This window comes from Crocuta crocuta, unplaced genomic scaffold, assembly GCF_008692635.1.
Source record: "Crocuta crocuta isolate KB4526 unplaced genomic scaffold, BGI_CrCroc_1.0 scaffold134, whole genome shotgun sequence".
NCBI lineage: Eukaryota > Metazoa > Chordata > Mammalia > Carnivora > Hyaenidae > Crocuta > Crocuta crocuta.
In genome coordinates, this window is record NW_027530183.1 from 2,156,866 (window position 1) to 2,176,611 (window position 19,746).

At 39.7% G+C, this 19,746-nt stretch overlaps 1 protein-coding gene across 3 annotated transcripts in view; it reads left to right on the top strand.

Moving 5' to 3' along the window:
- The window catches only part of ABCG2 (ATP binding cassette subfamily G member 2 (JR blood group)), a 139,929-nt gene that overhangs the window by 56,331 nt on the left and 63,852 nt on the right, over positions 1–19,746 (top strand). Inside the window, exon 1 of one of the 3 annotated variants that reach the window (XM_077765127.1) lies at positions 11,358–11,424. The exons of 1 other annotated variant lie outside the window; for it this stretch is intronic. The gene's annotated coding sequence lies outside the window, so the exon portion shown is untranslated. Of the gene's footprint in view, positions 1–11,357; positions 11,425–16,913; positions 16,933–19,746 lie in introns of those variants that run through there. One more of the 3 variants, XM_077765125.1, reaches the window with a different exon arrangement.

Consider the following 19,746-nt stretch of genomic DNA (forward strand, 5'->3'; position numbering starts at 1 on the left):
GGTTCCTTTCTATCTGTCTTTTCCTGGCTTCACTTTCTTATGATGAATCACGTCACCCACTCAACTCCTTGCTCCATTTTTCTCTTGCTTTATCCACCTAGCAAAACCACATTCTAGAATTTATTCAACCTTGTAACTTCTTTATCTTTATGAATGGGAATTCATAAGCAAGAATTCTTTGTGAATGGCAAAGCCATGCCCACTTGTGTCTTTGATGCTGCTGTATTTATAGAATCCAATCTTAGGGGTCCTTAGAGTTGCTGTGCAGTCTCTCTCTAGGTCCCTTATTACTACTGGGAGGACACACTTTCCCTCTACCAATTTAGGTCCAGTGGAGTAGGAAAGGAGCTGAAAGTTAGCCGACAATAGATTAAAGGATAAAAGATAGGGTTTATGGGGTTTGTATACCAGCTTAATAGGAGCAAGTGAAGCGGGGGGAGGAGAAAGGTCTTCCACGGGAGAGCAAAGGACTTATAGGAAAGACAAATAGGTTTTTTGGGAAACAAATGAAAGTATGACCATTTGTGACAATGTTTGTTCATGCAATTTCTCATTCATATGTGAGTGCTTGGTCCTTTTCCCGGCAGTGAAGTTCCCTTGAGAGGGGTTTTTTATGGCTGCTGTACTCTCTGAAGGCCTTGCCTTTAGTCAGATAAGGGAAGCTGTGAGAAGGCTTCTTTCAGCATCCACTACATCTCAAATATCTTCAATTTAAAATCATCTTTAGACCAACTCTGTGGGGCTCGGTGGGTCCCTACATTAGCCTCCTCTTTGTTTCCTTAGGGCCTTGTGGTAGGCAGAATAATGGCCTCCCAAAGATGTCATGTCCTAATACCCAGAATGTGGATATATTAGGTTATCTGCCAAAGGAGAATTAGGGTTGCCTATGAAATTAAGGTGGCTAGTCAAGTGACTTTAAAATAAGAAGATTATCATGGCTTATCCCATGTGTCTAATGTAATCACAAGGGTCCTTCAAAGTGGCAGAATATGAGAGTCAGACAGAGAGATACGATAACAGAAGCACAGGCAGAGCAATGCTCTTGTTGGCTTGAAAGCTACAGGAATGGGACCATACGCCAAGGAATGTAGGTGGCTTCTGGAACCTGGAAAAGGTTCCAGAAAGGAATGCAGACCTGTCGACATCTTTGATTTTAGCCCAATCAGGACTTCTGACCTACAGAAATGTAGGATAATATATTTTTGTTATCTTAAGCCATTACGTCTGTGGTATTTTGTTATAGTCATAGGAAACGAATACAGCTCTATTCCAGGGTTTATCATTTTCTCAAATCCCTGGTCTTCCTTTTCATACTGTACCTTCAGCAGATCTTCCAACTTAGGAGAGAAAGTACATTTTCCCCCATTTTCTTTCTTTTCCCTAATGAGAACATTCATCTGCATGAGGATTCATCCTGACTCCGTTTCCTTCCACCACAACTAAAAAAAAAGTTTCCTTTTCTTTTGTAATGTGAATTCCTCTAGATTTCACTTCCATTTCCTTCTTAAGGGAATTATACTAGTTAACCACCTTTTCTTCTTTATGACTTGTCATCTTGGCATGCACACACATTCCGGCCTGTCCAATCAAATAAGAAATATTCTTTGAACTCAAGATGGCCTTAAGGGATACTCCTTTCTCTCACCTTCTTGCTACAGTGAAACCTTTGGGAAGAGTTACCTATACCCTGTTTCCATTCCTTCACTTACTCACAAGTGTTCAAGCCATTACAGACTGACCTTTCTGTCACGGACTTCACAGAGGAGCATGGTGTACATCACTGCTTGCACTGTTTTTTATTTGCTTTATCTTGGAAGTAGTGAAAATAAATATACCTTGGACCCATTACAGATGTTATATCCGTAACCCAAATGCCCCCATGTCCATAAAATAAACCCTGTCTGAAACCTGGACTTACCAGGGGAAAATTGATCCTGAGAAGTTCACACCTCGGAGTAAGCATTAAAGAATGTACTGAGCCCTCACCAGCTCCTTGCACTTGGTGACCAGGCTGGCAAATAGACTGAGAGCTTAGGGTAGCTGGGAAAGGTGAGGGAGGCATTAAAAATCTGTGAGAAGGATGAGGAGAGCTTCTCATAGGACTATGTGGGAGCTGTGGTAGTAGGGTGACTGATTCATGGAATTACAGGCCCAGAAAATTTGTTCCTTTAATGAAAATACTGTTTTTGATTTTGCTTTGGTTTGCCATTCTGTATAATAAGCCATACCCTTAATCAACATTAAATGAATATGTATCCTTTGCCTGTGTCTGTTGCTGACATTCCATTAAGCACTGATACCTTTGTGAAAACCATACAGGCAAGTCCCTCACTGGTGTGATTATTGAAAAAGACTATTACTACCTGCACCCCAGAAAAAAAGAAAAACTTTCAGTTATTTTTGGAGTTTTCAAAAAGCAAGGGGCACTTGGGTGAGTCAGTCCGTTAAGCATCTGACTTCGGCTCAGGTCATGATCTTGTGGTTCGTGANGTCTGTTGCTGACATTCCATTAAGCACTGATACCTTTGTGAAAACCATACAGGCAAGTCCCTCACTGGTGTGATTATTGAAAAAGACTATTACTACCTGCACCCCAGAAAAAAAGAAAAACTTTCAGTTATTTTTGGAGTTTTCAAAAAGCAAGGGGCACTTGGGTGAGTCAGTCCGTTAAGCATCTGACTTCGGCTCAGGTCATGATCTTGTGGTTCGTGAGTTCGAACCCCACATTGGGCTCTGTGCTAACAGCCCAGAGCCTGGAGCCTGCTTCAGATTCTGTGTCTCCCTCTCTCTGCCCCTCCCCTGCTCATACTGTGTGTGTGTGTCTCTCTCTCTCAAAAATAAATAAACATTAAAAAATTAAAAAAAAAAGAAGTGAGGCTCATGTGGTCATGAATGCATTTCTCTGCTCCCTTCATCTGAGGTCACTTTCCCTATCTGTCTGTGTCCATGCATACTGCCTACAAAAGCATAAGGTAACACCTCACTCCTGCCAGTGCCCACTTAGATCTTCAGTGTATGTTTCATGGGTGTGGACTCCAGATGGTCCCAAAGCTTTCAATTAGGATTGTAAAGAAATCTTAATTTTGATAATTGTGTGTTTNAGAGTTCAGCAATGTTCATCAGAGACTGTCCTTTCTGCAGCCTAAGAAATCAATAGAGAGAAATGGGGAAAGGTCTTACATAGAACATTCATGATAAACCACAAATGATCATTAAACATTAAAAAAATTTAATTTAAGTCAAAGAAATGTACATTAAAACACTGACATCTGTCATCTATCAAACTTAAAAAGATTAAAATTATTATTCCATCCAGTATTTGTGAGAGCTTAGGAGAACAAATAACCTTTTGAATTTTGGGGAGACTATAAATTTGGCACAAATAATTTTGTGGGAAATCTGGATATATGTATTAAAATTTTTTTTGTATTAAAAATTTTAAAACAAGCAATACCTTTGGCCTGAGCAATGCACCTTCTGGAATTTATCTGGACGTGTGCAATAAAATAGCTACAAGAATGTTTTGTGACTAATAGGAAGGCTAGTTAAGTTAATTATGGTATATAACAAATGAATACCATGCAGATATTAATTATAAAGTTGTAGAAAGATATTAAATGACAAGGAACCATGTTTGCAGTTTACAGTGTAGTAGTTTACAAAATAATAATAGTTACCATCTATTGAGTGCTAACCAGTGATAACAATTCTTTTTGAAAGAGAGTGAGTGTACCAGTGGGAGGGGCAGAGAGAGGGGGACAGAAAATCTGAAGTGGGCTCTGGGCTGAGCCACCCCGGCACCCCTACAAGTCATTTTTCCCTGTCTTGCTTGATATTACAACAAGAGAGAAAAACAAGTTTAGTTAAATGGAAAAAAGACAAAGTGCCAGAATGAGAACATATTTAGTGGGAATCCCAATATCAGGCTCTATAAATACTGGGCAATTGCTTTTTTCTGGTAATATAAAAAAGGAAGATTATGAGGTGGAGGGCAGAGAACAGTAGTCTTAGAAGCTGTGAGTTCCCCATTTACCCTAACTTTTGACCTTGTGTAAACTGGTCTCCTTTCGACAGGGTGACTCATCTGTGAATTAGGAAGGTCATCTTTAGTTTCCTCCCTCCCTATATTCTGTGACCTAAACTTCCCAACACCAAAAGAGAAGACAGGGCATTTGAAAAGGATTAGCCCAGGGATGATTAGGTGGTTCAGTCCGTTAAGCCAGTGACTCTTGGTTTCGGCTCAGGTCATGATCTCACAGTTCATGAGTTCCAGCCAGGTTGTTGGAGTGGGGTTTGAGCCCCACGTTGGGCTGTCTGCTCTCAGCACAGAGACCGCTTCAGATTCCGTTTCCGTCTCTTTCTGCCCCTCCCCTGCTCGTGCTTGCATATGCACACACACGTTCTGTCCCTTAAAAATAAATATTAAAAAAAAAGAAAATGATTAGCCCAAAATAAAATGCTAACTTATAAGCTAAAATGACTCATTTCTTAACAATGCAATACATTTATGAAATGTTGGCTTTAATCCGAATTTATCAGACAAATGGATGTCAATGATCAGCCTTAGAGAAATCAGCAGATTGCTATGAGTCTCTCCCTCCACAATTTCCACTTAAGTAAGGAAGAGGTGCAAATCACTTCTGGAGAATAGTTTACAAAAGGTAAGCTTCCTGCTCTTACTTCCTTCTGAGTGGGATAGAGATAGCCCTTAAAGCTTAGTTTTTGGGTGGATCCTTAGAGAGTATTAGAGGGAGATTAGGAATTAATGTAACGTTAGCTAGCACATACACTGACATAGCAATATGGAAAAGTCGAACTATTCTAAAAATTAGACTAAAAACAAGGCAGGAAATTTTTATTCTTTTGGTGGGTTTTTAGCTGTATTTTAGGTGAGGTTATGACTCTAAGTATTGTCATTGTCTTTATATGTACGTTTTAGTGACTAAAACACTGACATTTCATTGATTCATTTTACTTTTAAACAAAATTCTTTTTTCCAATATAAAGGTTGCATATCTGCATTTAATAAACTTAAAAAATTACAATAAAATAGGAGGAAAAAATAGAACAGTAATGTCACAACCCAGAAAAATAACACTCTCTTGTATTGCCAGCTATCTTCTAGGTATATATTTTTAGTTTGTTTTCATTTTATGTAATTACAGAATGCTATATTCAACTTCTTATTCTGTATTTTTATGTGCTTTTTAAATGCAAATTCATGTGTATTTTTTCCATTTTTATAATTCCCCTCTTGGAATTGCCTTCAGAGTTTGCTGGCAATTTTTTAAATCTTNGGGCCTTGTGGTAGGCAGAATAATGGCCTCCCAAAGATGTCATGTCCTAATACCCAGAATGTGGATATATTAGGTTATCTGCCAAAGGAGAATTAGGGTTGCCTATGAAATTAAGGTGGCTAGTCAAGTGACTTTAAAATAAGAAGATTATCATGGCTTATCCCATGTGTCTAGTGTAATCACAAGGGTCCTTCAAAGTGGCAGAATATGAGAGTCAGACAGAGAGATACGATAACAGAAGCACAGGCAGAGCAATGCTCTTGTTGGCTTGAAAGCTACAGGAATGGGACCATACACCAAGGAATGTAGGTGGCTTCTGGAACCTGGAAAAGGTTCCAGAAAGGAATGCAGACCTGTCGACATCTTTGATTTTAGCCCAATCAGGACTTCTGACCTACAGAAATGTAGGATAATATATTTTTGTTATCTTAAGCCATTACGTCTGTGGTATTTTGTTATAGTCATAGGAAACGAATACAGCTCTATTCCAGGGTTTATCATTTTCTCAAATCCCTGGTCTTCCTTTTCATACTGTACCTTCAGCAGATCTTCCAACTTAGGAGAGAAAGTACATTTTCCCCCATTTTCTTTCTTTTCCCTAATGAGAACATTCATCTGCATGAGGATTCATCCTGACTCCGTTTCCTTCCACCACAACTAAAAAAAAAGTTTCCTTTTCTTTTGTAATGTGAATTCCTCTAGATTTCACTTCCATTTCCTTCTTAAGGGAATTATACTAGTTAACCACCTTTTCTTCTTTATGACTTGTCATCTTGGCATGCACACACATTCCGGCCTGTCCAATCAAATAAGAAATATTCTTTGAACTCAAGATGGCCTTAAGGGATACTCCTTTCTCTCACCTTCTTGCTACAGTGAAACCTTTGGGAAGAGTTACCTATACCCTGTTTCCATTCCTTCACTTACTCACAAGTGTTCAAGCCATTACAGACTGACCTTTCTGTCACGGACTTCACAGAGGAGCATGGTGTACATCACTGCTTGCACTGTTTTTTATTTGCTTTATCTTGGAAGTAGTGAAAATAAATATACCTTGGACCCATTACAGATGTTATATCCGTAACCCAAATGCCCCCATGTCCATAAAATAAACCCTGTCTGAAACCTGGACTTACCAGGGGAAAATTGATCCTGAGAAGTTCACACCTCGGAGTAAGCATTAAAGAATGTACTGAGCCCTCACCAGCTCCTTGCACTTGGTGACCAGGCTGGCAAATAGACTGAGAGCTTAGGGTAGCTGGGAAAGGTGAGGGAGGCATTAAAAATCTGTGAGAAGGATGAGGAGAGCTTCTCATAGGACTATGTGGGAGCTGTGGTAGTAGGGTGACTGATTCATGGAATTACAGGCCCAGAAAATTTGTTCCTTTAATGAAAATACTGTTTTTGATTTTGCTTTGGTTTGCCATTCTGTATAATAAGCCATACCCTTAATCAACATTAAATGAATATGTATCCTTTGCCTGTGTCTGTTGCTGACATTCCATTAAGCACTGATACCTTTGTGAAAACCATACAGGCAAGTCCCTCACTGGTGTGATTATTGAAAAAGACTATTACTACCTGCACCCCAGAAAAAAAGAAAAACTTTCAGTTATTTTTGGAGTTTTCAAAAAGCAAGGGGCACTTGGGTGAGTCAGTCCGTTAAGCATCTGACTTCGGCTCAGGTCATGATCTTGTGGTTCGTGAGTTCGAACCCCACATTGGGCTCTGTGCTAACAGCCCAGAGCCTGGAGCCTGCTTCAGATTCTGTGTCTCCCTCTCTCTGCCCCTCCCCTGCTCATACTGTGTGTGTGTGTCTCTCTCTCTCAAAAATAAATAAACATTAAAAAATTAAAAAAAAAAGAAGTGAGGCTCATGTGGTCATGAATGCATTTCTCTGCTCCCTTCATCTGAGGTCACTTTCCCTATCTGTCTGTGTCCATGCATACTGCCTACAAAAGCATAAGGTAACACCTCACTCCTGCCAGTGCCCACTTAGATCTTCAGTGTATGTTTCATGGGTGTGGACTCCAGATGGTCCCAAAGCTTTCAATTAGGATTGTAAAGAAATCTTAATTTTGATAATTGTGTGTTTTGATCACAAGGCTCGTAAAATACGACTGACTGTGATTTCAGTTAGCTTGGAGAGAGTTCAGCGGATCAATGTTCATCAGAGACTGTCCTTTCTGCAGCCTAAGAAATCAATAGAGAGAAATGGGGAAAGGTCTTACATAGAACATTCATGATAAACCACAAATGATCATTAAACATTAAAAAAATTTACTCTAAGTCAAAGAAATGTACATTAAAACACTGACATCTGTCATCTATCAAACTTAAAAAGATTAAAATTATTATTCCATCCAGTATTTGTGAGAGCTTAGGAGAACAAATAACCTTTTGAATTTTGGGGAGACTATAAATTTGGCACAAATAATTTTGTGGGAAATCTGGATATATGTATTAAAATTTTTTTTGTATTAAAAATTTTAAAACAAGCAATACCTTTGGCCTGAGCAATGCACCTTCTGGAATTTATCTGGACGTGTGCAATAAAATAGCTACAAGAATGTTTTGTGACTAATAGGAAGGCTAGTTAAGTTAATTATGGTATATAACAAATGAATACCATGCAGATATTAATTATAAAGTTGTAGAAAGATATTAAATGACAAGGAACCATGTTTGCAGTTTACAGTGTAGTAGTTTACAAAATAATAATAGTTACCATCTATTGAGTGCTAACCAGTGATAACAATTCTTTTTGAAAGAGAGTGAGTGTACCAGTGGGAGGGGCAGAGAGAGGGGGACAGAAAATCTGAAGTGGGCTCTGGGCTGAGCCACCCCGGCACCCCTACAAGTCATTTTTCCCTGTCTTGCTTGATATTACAACAAGAGAGAAAAACAAGTTTAGTTAAATGGAAAAAAGACAAAGTGCCAGAATGAGAACATATTTAGTGGGAATCCCAATATCAGGCTCTATAAATACTGGGCAATTGCTTTTTTCTGGTAATATAAAAAAGGAAGATTATGAGGTGGAGGGCAGAGAACAGTAGTCTTAGAAGCTGTGAGTTCCCCATTTACCCTAACTTTTGACCTTGTGTAAACTGGTCTCCTTTCGACAGGGTGACTCATCTGTGAATTAGGAAGGTCATCTTTAGTTTCCTCCCTCCCTATATTCTGTGACCTAAACTTCCCAACACCAAAAGAGAAGACAGGGCATTTGAAAAGGATTAGCCCAGGGATGATTAGGTGGTTCAGTCCGTTAAGCCAGTGACTCTTGGTTTCGGCTCAGGTCATGATCTCACAGTTCATGAGTTCCAGCCAGGTTGTTGGAGTGGGGTTTGAGCCCCACGTTGGGCTGTCTGCTCTCAGCACAGAGACCGCTTCAGATTCCGTTTCCGTCTCTTTCTGCCCCTCCCCTGCTCGTGCTTGCATATGCACACACACGTTCTGTCCCTTAAAAATAAATATTAAAAAAAAAGAAAATGATTAGCCCAAAATAAAATGCTAACTTATAAGCTAAAATGACTCATTTCTTAACAATGCAATACATTTATGAAATGTTGGCTTTAATCCGAATTTATCAGACAAATTGATGTCAATGATCAGCCTTAGAGAAATCAGCAGATTGCTATGAGTCTCTCCCTCCACAATTTCCACTTAAGTAAGGAAGAGGTGCAAATCACTTCTGGAGAATAGTTTACAAAAGGTAAGCTTCCTGCTCTTACTTCCTTCTGAGTGGGATAGAGATAGCCCTTAAAGCTTAGTTTTTGGGTGGATCCTTAGAGAGTATTAGAGGGAGATTAGGAATTAATGTAACGTTAGCTAGCACATACACTGACATAGCAATATGGAAAAGTCGAACTATTCTAAAAATTAGACTAAAAACAAGGCAGGAAATTTTTATTCTTTTGGTGGGTTTTTAGCTGTATTTTAGGTGAGGTTATGACTCTAAGTATTGTCATTGTCTTTATATGTACGTTTTAGTGACTAAAACACTGACATTTCATTGATTCATTTTACTTTTAAACAAAATTCTTTTTTCCAATATAAAGGTTGCATATCTGCATTTAATAAACTTAAAAAATTACAATAAAATAGGAGGAAAAAATAGAACAGTAATGTCACAACCCAGAAAAATAACACTCTCTTGTATTGCCAGCTATCTTCTAGGTATATATTTTTAGTTTGTTTTCATTTTATGTAATTACAGAATGCTATATTCAACTTCTTATTCTGTATTTTTATGTGCTTTTTAAATGCAAATTCATGTGTATTTTTTCCATTTTTATAATTCCCCTCTTGGAATTGCCTTCAGAGTTTGCTGGCAATTTTTTAAATCTTTACTGATATCAGTAAAGTTTTGTTCTTTAGAGGGTGTGTTTAAATTTGCAGTTATCAAAAGCCAGCTTTGAAAATTTTTTCTCAGCCTTGGCTTAATGTGACAAATATATTTGTATATGGGTCTTTAAGCATCTTTAAATGGACTCAAAATTAATCCAAAAAACCAACTTCACCCAAATGTTTGGGCACATCAGGAATATATACTTTAAAATCCTTTAAAATATACAATGCGGTATTTTTAATATTCTTTTAAAAATTATGTATAATCAATTCCTCCCTCTCTCTCTTTTTATTTTCTGAAAGAAAAAGAGCAGGCTGGGGAGGGTCAGGAGGAGAGGGAGAGAGAATCTTTAACAGCTCCACCCACAGAAACCCACCACCCAGAGATCATGACCTGAGCGGATATTAAGAGTCCTGGCTCAACCAACTGAGCCACCCAGGTGCCCCAAGTCAATTTCTTATATAAGCTTCCTGGCTAAAACTTGTCTTTTTAAAAGTAGAATCTACATCCAACACAGGGCATGAACTCACAACCTAAAATTCAAGAGTCCAATATTCTGCCAACAGGGCCAGCCAGGTGCCCCATAGCTTAAGATTCTAGTAATGGGTGAAGAATTCACAGTAATTCCTAGTGTTGCTTTAAATAATGATTTTTGTTTGTAAATGCAAACCAGAAAACAGTTGCAAGTACTAATTTCCAAGGGTAGATGCAACTGGCACACTCATAAAGCCTGATAACCAAACTGTTTCTTGAATATGCGCACTTCCCTGCTTTTCCACACGAACACTGCTGCAGAGAAGTGTTTATGACAAGAGTGTGAAGACTACAACTAAACTGTTCATAGTAATACTTTCATTCAAAACTCTGCCTCCCCTCCCCCTTAGATTCAGTTCCTGAATTTATTGTCCTGGGGCGCACGCACCTAATTTCTCAGAAACTCTTTCAATAGCTACCTACTTGCTCCCTGGGTGAGGAACGTTGTGTGACAGAAAAACCCCTCGGTGTTTGCGTGCCCTGGTGTTTATGGGAGCCGGACAGAGACCCAATCCGGAGAAGGTATTGATCAGCTTGGGTAGCGCCCTGTGATTACAGGGCTAATTGCCACAGTCCACTTTGTACAAGCCCTGGGGGCGGCAGTTTTGGGTTTAACCCTGCGCTCTCCAGGACGGTCATCTCCGTGACCCGGCCCCGCAGGAGGGTGGCGGTCCGATCCAATGTCCAGCCCAGCGCACACGGAACCGGTTAGCTCCCTCGTCTCGGGCGCCAGGCGGTTAGGACGGCCAGGCGGGCGGCGCCACTCCTTCAGTCCGCCTGCGGGCGCCAATCCGGAGGGAGCCGCCGCCCGGCCCTCTCCCAGTCTGCAGCCCGCAGACAGCGAGGCGGAGCCCGCGTCCGCGCAGCCTGCGCTCTTCTCGCCCCGCTGGCCGCGCGGACCCGCTGCCTGCGGCCCCTGACCTGCACCGCGCCTTGGGGCGGGCGCCTTTCCAGGCCNACCCGCAGGAGGGAAGTGGGAGTCCTGGACCATCCCGCAGGGTTTCGGAGTCACAGGGAGGAAGCAACCTGGAAAGGAGCCTGGGAGATTTTGGAAAAGCTCTTCAGGATTTAGAAAGCGCGGGACAGATGCTTGATACCATTGTTAGGAGCTGCTTCCCTAGGGTGTGCTGGAAGGTCTGGCTCACTCAGCTCAGCGTTTATATAAATGGTTGTTAGTGCTCTTCCTCTGAGCACACGGACCCTGAGATTGAAGCCCTCGGTCCAGCTGAATCACTGTTAACCCGAGTGAGTAACTGGGGAAGCTATTGGGGATGTCGTGTGGCCTGAATGGTCCGTGGGTATTGCATGTATATTTGGTAGAAAATACAAAACTGTTCAATTGAGATGACTAGATTTTAGTTAGTTCCTCCCAGTTTCATTGAAAAACGAGTGCGAAATACAAACTGGGAATTCACAGCGGGTTTTCAGAAATCCATGTCTTGGTAACAACGGATTTTGTGTCTGGTGGTGTGTTGTGTCTGGTGGTGTGTTAAGAGCCTGTGCGTGAAACTCTTGCCTCTCTCCGAATGTATGAAACAAGAGTTGATGTAGGATGAATAAAAACTTATTGAACATGGAAGTTACTACAAGGTGGGAGAGAAATTTGTTGATATTAGTATTTTTAAAGGGATTAACCAATATATTTTATGTATTTTTCTTATCTTCAGGAAATAAATTTTTTCTCTAACTTTAACTTTGGATGGTTGGCTTCTTAAAGAGTTATTGAGCTCCCTTTTGTAATTTTTTTCTGTGGATAGTTGGTTTTTAGTGATTGACTTCAAAGAATTAACCAGCATATTACAATACTCATTAGAAACTTCTAACTGAAGAAGTTAGAACAATACAGAAAACATATAAGACCAAAATGTAAATATAGCAGTTAAAAACAATAACTGTAATGTTGCCTAGTTTTATTTTCTTGCCTAATAGTAAAAATATAAACGCTCATTCCACTTTTAGAAAAAATAGACTTATAGTAACAAATGTGTATTGCTTATCTTTGTTCCAAACCTGAGTATTCAGCAAGATTAGGAAACACATTTTTTTTTGTATTAAGATGCTACTAAAATACACTTAGCACTAAAATCTGTCTCTGCATTTATTTTTAGTAAGCTTCCATGAAGCATTTGAGGTGAGCCTAAGTACTACAAGTGGAAAATAAAATACAATCAAGAGTAAAGGGAAGCAGGTTAAAATGGACTTGGACAGATACTAGGCAAATTAAAATTGCCTCCTGGAAGCCACAATGAAAAGGGATGATTAGTCACACAATTCAGTGAGGATAAAGGGGGATGGATACATACCAGCTCCTTAGAAAAGCTTTTCCTGGCATTCATTTCTGAGGGAAATGTCCTGTGTTAGAGAAGATGTTGAGGGGATTGAAGAAAGGGAGTGAGAGGAGAGCATCCTGTGTGCTTGTCTAGGTAGTCCACGCAATAATGCATTTCCTAGGGCTGTTTGCTGTAGTTGCAATTTTCCTTACCCTAAGTGTTAGGAGAAACCCTTGTTGGATGCTGAGACCTTATGGTCATACATGCTGCTGTTTGATGGTTTGGGGTTTATTCAGGGATCAGTCTAGATTTTTTTAGAGGAATGAATGAATCTCATGTTCTTTAAGTACTCTGTATTTCTGTCTATCAGGAGTTTTTGATAGAAGTTTGGCAGCAGATAAAGGTTATATCAAGAGGGAAGGCTTATTCTGTGTTACTTACTGTAGGATAGGGTCACAATTTTTTAGTGAAAATTAAAAAACCCGAATGGCTATCATCTCTGTAGAATACAGGATCTATAGATCTACCTACAGGAAGCTAAAGTTTATCCTTTAAAATATCCATCCATTCTCTGTTCACTCCAGGTTGTGAACCAGTAATGATAAATTGTCTTGGTGGTTTGGACCTCATTCCTCACCCTGCCCCCCAGCTTTATGAGATAAAATTCACATATCCTACAGTTCGCCTATTTAAAGTGCACAGTGTGTGGAACCAGCATTTTCATCATCCTCTCCCCTCAAAACCCATTAGCAGTTACTCCTCCTTCTCAAGAGAGCCCCCAGCATAGTTTTTTGAAGCAAGGTGTTCTATTTCACTGGGAGACTATGTGAAATAGTGGCTATCTAATTTTTGAGCCACGGCGTCAGCTTATTTATAGCAATAAATAACATATTCATTCAGAGAATCATAACACTGAAAGTAGCATACTGGTTGTTTAAACGCAGGGTGAGTGGATGTGAGCAAAGCAAAAGTGCGGATTTCGATGAAGCTAGTTTTGATTTTGACAGAAAGGTACAGTCAAATGTTGGCAGGGTCTGAAACCCCATTGAACAAGTTTTCTTGCACTTTTGCTGATCACTAGCTGAATATCTTTGGGTTTGCAACTGAAAAAAAAATTATACTACACTTTTGACAAGAGCTGGCAGGAAATCAGTACTTAGGGCCGAGCAGCATTAGGTAGTTCTCTGTCATTTCACTGGTTTTAAGTTCTTCGAGTTACCTGGAAGGGTAAAACTGGAAGCTTCTAGAAAGCAATAAGCCTTATGATCTCCCTTTGGAGCTATTTGAACGGAATGTCTTACAAGGTAAGAAGAAACACTCTCTGAGAGGTACCCAAAGTTTGGATACTTTCACACAGGAGGTCCTGCCCCATCTGCTTCCTGACCTGCACAGCCCGACCCTGGCTCCAAGCTGACTGTATCCAAGGCAGGGGAGAGAAGACAGAAAAGTTGGAGGGACAAAAGAATACTTAGAAAGGGAAAAGAAAATATTTCATTTTACCCGTTTTATTCAACCATCCCATATTAGTTTGGAATGCCTTAATACAAGATCATTAGGTCGTCTGGATAAAAGGAAGTGACCATTAATAGGTGACTGAGTGCTTTCTCTGTGCAGGTGTTTTTATATTCATTCTCATTTGATGCTCAGACTGAATCTTCCAGGGAGGTATTTTAATCCCATATTTATAGAGGGGGAAGCTGAGAATTCGCTGGGTTACTCATAGTGGGGACAAAAAGACCATACTGAACTTAATTAAAGTTTAGCATGCCTACCTGTCTTTCCCTCTTCTCTTTCTTTCATTTCTTCCTTCCTTCCTTCTTTCTTTTCCTTTCTTTCTTTCTTCCTTCTCCCCACTCCTTTCCTTCCTTCCATTTTTTCCTTTCTTTCTCTCTCTCTTTCTCTCACTTTCTCTCTTTCTTTCTTTCTCCGCCCCCCCCCCCCCNGCTCACCATAAGTCATGTGGGGGCATGAATTGTTAGGGAGTAGGGGGCCCAGATCTAATTAGGGTCTAATAAACTGTCATTCCTTCATTTTCTAACTTTGTCATGTCTCTGGACCACAGTTTTTCATGGGACCAGAGAACATGTAGATTGGGATGAGAGGGATCTATATTTTATTTAAGGAGTCTAGAAGTGGAATATGGGTCTGCTGGGAGTCAACCAGAGTAGTAGTGCAGAGTTTCAGGTGTCCTGAGGACATTTCATATTCCGATGTGGCCCATCACTGGGAATGCTAAAGATATTTCCATTATTATCCTATTATTATTATTAAATAATGTTCAAGCTATACATGTATACATGTATATACATGTACATGTAGATGTACTTCTTGCTTTTAATAACTAATAACTTGTTCCTAATACCTACCTGTTACTAATAAATACAGAAGGAATAAAACTGCAGGAAATGCAAGAATCTAGGAAATAATATATGTTCATTATTTTAATGCATACGCACTGTGCGCAAGGAAGTCTAGAGACTGGAATCTTTCTTGGTTCTGCAAACCTGCCACCTGACTTTGATTTATAATCTTTCTGATCCATTTATCCTGCTTTCATCACATGGGGATACTGTATATGTCTTCCCAGTGTACCTCAAATAAAACATTTCAGAAATCCTAAACCAGTAAGCTAATTATAGTTAAAAATCTAATGACATCATTTCAGTCATACCTAAATCTAATAGTACTATTGTTATCATGCCAAACCACTCACCACTTCCATATCAAATCTAAATTAGGAGTAGAATCCGTTTGATACACGCAATATTGATCAGAAACCTAAGGCCAGTTGACCCACTCCAGTTGCTGTATAGATCTGGTCTTGCTACTTAGCTGTTCCCTGGAGCTACAGACTACTCATTCTGTTCTGACATCAGATATAGATACATATCTCCCCACCCCACCCCACCAACAGGGAGACATATTCCGTCTTACCTCCTAGAATGCCACCCCATCCCAGAGGCAAATTGAAGTGGTTTGAATTTTTCAACAAAAAGCAAATTGCTATGCTTATCTCCCTCTACAGTTTCCACCTAAATAAGGAAAAGGCAAAAATCACTTCTGCAGAATAGTTTAGAAAAGGTAAGCTTCCTGTTTTTACTTCCTTCTGAGTGCATATAGAGATAGCCCACTTGGTTTTTAGCTGGATCTCATTACTCTTATATCATGAATTTCAGCTAATCATAAATATGCCGGAGTAAAAGAAAAAGATGTTATTGATTTGTTTATCCTTTATAAAACAATACTTTTCAGAATGCATTGAAAAGCTGTGATTTGGTTTGCATAGCTCTTGAGGTTTTCAAGAACAAAGATGGCATTTTAAGTCTGAAGTCATGCTTCCATCATAAACTTTGAAAAAATATTGAAGTTATTTCATTATTGATTTTAATTTGTTGTTTTGAAATAATTTTTAGGCTTACTGAAAAGTTGCAGAAAAATATGGTACAGAGAGTTCCTGTAACATCTTGTATAACTATAGTAAAATTGTCAAAACTGATAAGATTAACATTGGAACAATACTGTAATACTATTAACAAAACCATAGACTTACTTGGATTTCACTGGCTTTTCGCTATCCTTTTTTCATTCAAGATCAAGTTTTAGGAACTTGTGAAAGGTACTGGTCAGATATTTTGTAGAATGCTCCTCCATTAGTACTTGATATTTTCTCATGATTAGGTTGAGGTAATGCATTTTGGGGAAAAAATACCAGAAGGAATGTCAGTTCATTATGTCAGGGGTACATGACGTCTTATTGCTGATGTAAACCTTGGTTAAAGTGCTGTTCGCCAGATCCCCAGTGGAAAGTTATTTTTCGCTTTGTAATTATTAGATATTTTGGGAGAGATACTTGGACTATGCAAATACCTCGTTTCTGCTTAGACTTAAATTTGGACTATGCAAATATCCTCTTTCTCTTTAAACTTTTATTCACTAATTTTATTATCCATTGGTGGAACTTGATGTACTATGTTGTTCTAATAGTGGTTTATAATTTTTTCTCTCCTAAGTTTACTGATTCTTCTTACCCATTTGGTTATTCAACTATTTGTATCAGAACAAATTCATGGATATTTGTTATTTTATGGGTTATAATCCAGTGTTGTCACTATTTAACTTGCTGCTCAACCTGTTCCAGCTTTGGCCACTAGAACTTTCTTTCAGGTTGGCCTATGTATCCTTTTGATACACCACCATTCCCCTTGCCTCCTTGCCCCAACTTTAAAGGTTTATCCTTACTTTTTTTTTTAATGTTCATTTATGAGAGAGAGAGAGCGAGCAGGAAAGGGGCAGAGAGAAGGGGAGACAGAAGATCTAAAGTGGGCTGCAAACTGGTAGCAGAGAGCACCATATGGGGCTTCAACTCACAAACCCCAAGATCATGCCCTGAGCCGAAGTCAGATGCTTCACTGACTAAACCACCCAGGCACACCATCCTTACTTTCTGATACCACAGAATGCTCCAGGCTCAATTTATATTGAGGTATGTTATTGGGGTTACTTTGGGCTTTTAAGTTTAATAGATTTGTGACCTAGCAAGTGCATCTTTACAAAAAGAATAATGCCTTAAATTTTAGACATTAAAATTTTCAGAGTTTGGAGTTTTTTAAAGTTCCCAGTTTTTCTCAAATGATGACCCGTAAGTGCTTACAAAACAGTGAACACATTAACTTTTATTTATTAGGCTCTGATAAGAAGGCAGGATTTTTTAAAGTTCCATAGCTTAAAGATATGCATCGGTTATATCTTTGTGATGTGCAAATGTCTTTAAAGAAATTATGAGGAGAGTAGAGGGTTAACTTTCGGTGGGATCAGGAGTCCTAGGGGTGTTGTCCTATGATAAGTAGAGGGAGTGGGCCAGAAAGATAGGAGATGGATAAAAGATGAGAAACATAGGTGAGTGTGAAGACAGTGCCAGGGTTGGGAGCATAAGATATTAAGGAGGACAAGATCATTAGGGGAGAGAAGGTTAAGGAGCTGAAAATTCACTGTAGCTGCCAACAACTAAACTTTACAATAGTGTATGGCAGTGTCAACCCATAGATGACTCTTGGAAAACAGTTTATATTTGGATGCTCAATCAAATGTGAGTCTGTAGCGTTTTGTTAAAAAATAATAGGGGCGCCTGGGTGGCTTAGTCGGTTAAGCGTCCGACTTTCGCTTAGGTCGTGATCTCGCGGTTCGTGGGTTCGGGCCCCGCGTCGGGCTCCGTGCTGACAGCCAGCTCAGAGCCTGGAGCCTGTTTCAGTCTGTGACTCCCTCTCTCTCTGACCCTCCCCTGCTCACGCTGTCTCTCTCTCTCTCCTAGAAAAAAATAAAAAATATTTAAAAAATAAAAGAATAATACATTATTGAATGTTGAAGACCCCACGAAAGTGGGGGAGGGGGAGGGAGTTTGTCATCCACAAGTCTTATTTATGGTTCTCAGTTTCCTTTAAAGCTTTTATTTTTAAGTAATCTCTATACCCAATGTAGGATTCAAACTCCTAACTCTGAGATCCAGAGTCATGTGCTGTACCAACCGGATAGAGCCAGCCAGGTGCTCCTGCCCTGTTTTTAACCAAAGATATCTATCTCTCTCTCAGATGTCTCCCTGGCATCTAAAACTTAGCTGCGTTGGAACGGAGTCTTTGGGTTTTTGATATCCTCTCTGTCATTACCCAGCTCATCTCCTTGTCCAAGTATGTTTTACCGAGTTGCTGCAATAGCCTCCTAACTGGCCCTTCTTGCTGCATTTGCCTCACAGTGCTGCCAGAGTGGTCACTTAACATGGTTAAGATCTGGAGTCCTGCTTCTAATACCTCAGTGGGGTCTAATTGGTTGTACAGACCTTCCATGATGGGGTCTCTTCCTCTCTGGCTGACTTTGTACTTCATGCTGTGTTTCCCAGGTCACTGCTGCAATGCTTAGGGGCCTAGAGTGCCAAACTGGGACTGTTTCCTTGTCCTGAAGACTTCAGCAATCTGATTCTAACTCTCTACGGTTACTGAGTAGCCTTTGGACCTGGTCAACATTCGATGGTTCAAGGTGGATGTGGCAAATAACATGAAAAATCCATTGATTGATACTTTTGAAATGCAAGGGATAATTTATGGAAGTTATGTTGTGGACGTTCAGATTTTAAGTTCCTTTTCTAACAGTGCTCAATAATCTGCTAGGTTCTGCTTTCTGTCCATTCATAAGTTTTGTAATGATGACCCAACAGTGACTTGAGACTCCTAACTCCTTGTCAGGATTTAATCTCTTGACATTATAGTAAGTATTTGAAGGAGGTATGTGCTTAGACAGCATGTCCTTATGCCTACGAGGCAGAGTAGAAACTTTCCATTTACTAGTATTATCCCTAGGAAAAAAATGTAAGAGGACAGCACTGAATTCTTGACCTGAGGCTACTCTGGCTTCTCTTAGCATGAGCAATAGTTATGACTGTGGACAGGTGTCTGGCCGAGAACTTTAGAATTACCCTGTGTGCTTTTCTTTCTTTTTTTTTTTTTAATGTTTTATTTATTTCTAGGAGAGAGAGAGAGAGACAGCGTGAGCAGGGGAGGGTCAGAGAGAGAGGGAGTCACAGACTGAAACAGGCTCCAGGCTCTGAGCTGGCAGTCAGCACAGAGCCCGACGCGGGGCTCGAACCCATGAACCACGAGATCACGACCTAAGTGAAAGTCGGACGCTTAACCGACTAGGCCACCCAGGCGCCCCAACCCTGTGTGCTTTTCTTATCTAAGTGCAGTTTCCATTGTATTATGCATTCTGCTTATAGTACACTATCAGATTATGAGTGTAGTGAAGAGTAAAATAGAGAAGAATAGTATTTTAAATGCAGGTTATCATTCTTATGATAGACGTGCCCCATCTGTGGCAGGAGACTGTTCAAACTTTTCAAAAAAATAAAAATTTGGCATCAGCATTTAGAATACCATAAGAAGAGAGTAAAGGTGACATAGATAAGCCACCAAAAAAGGGACAGCTGGAAAGTGGAAAAGAATCTCATTAAAGCCCCTCAGTCATGTGTGAAAGAGCTTTTCCACTGGGCTAAGGGATATAATCAGGACAGATAAAGAGTAGGCTGGGTTCAGGTGAATTTTTAAGCCATTTGGATACTTCTTTCATCTTTATTATATTATTGTACCCATTATCAACTATATTCATAATTCAATTCATATTTTGTGTATCTGGTTATAAATTTTATGTCATCTAATTTGACACTTAATATAAATCCATTTGATTTGAATATGGTGATGTGTGTATGTAGTGCTGTGTGCACACTTGGTTCTATGGGCCTTGGGAAACTGAC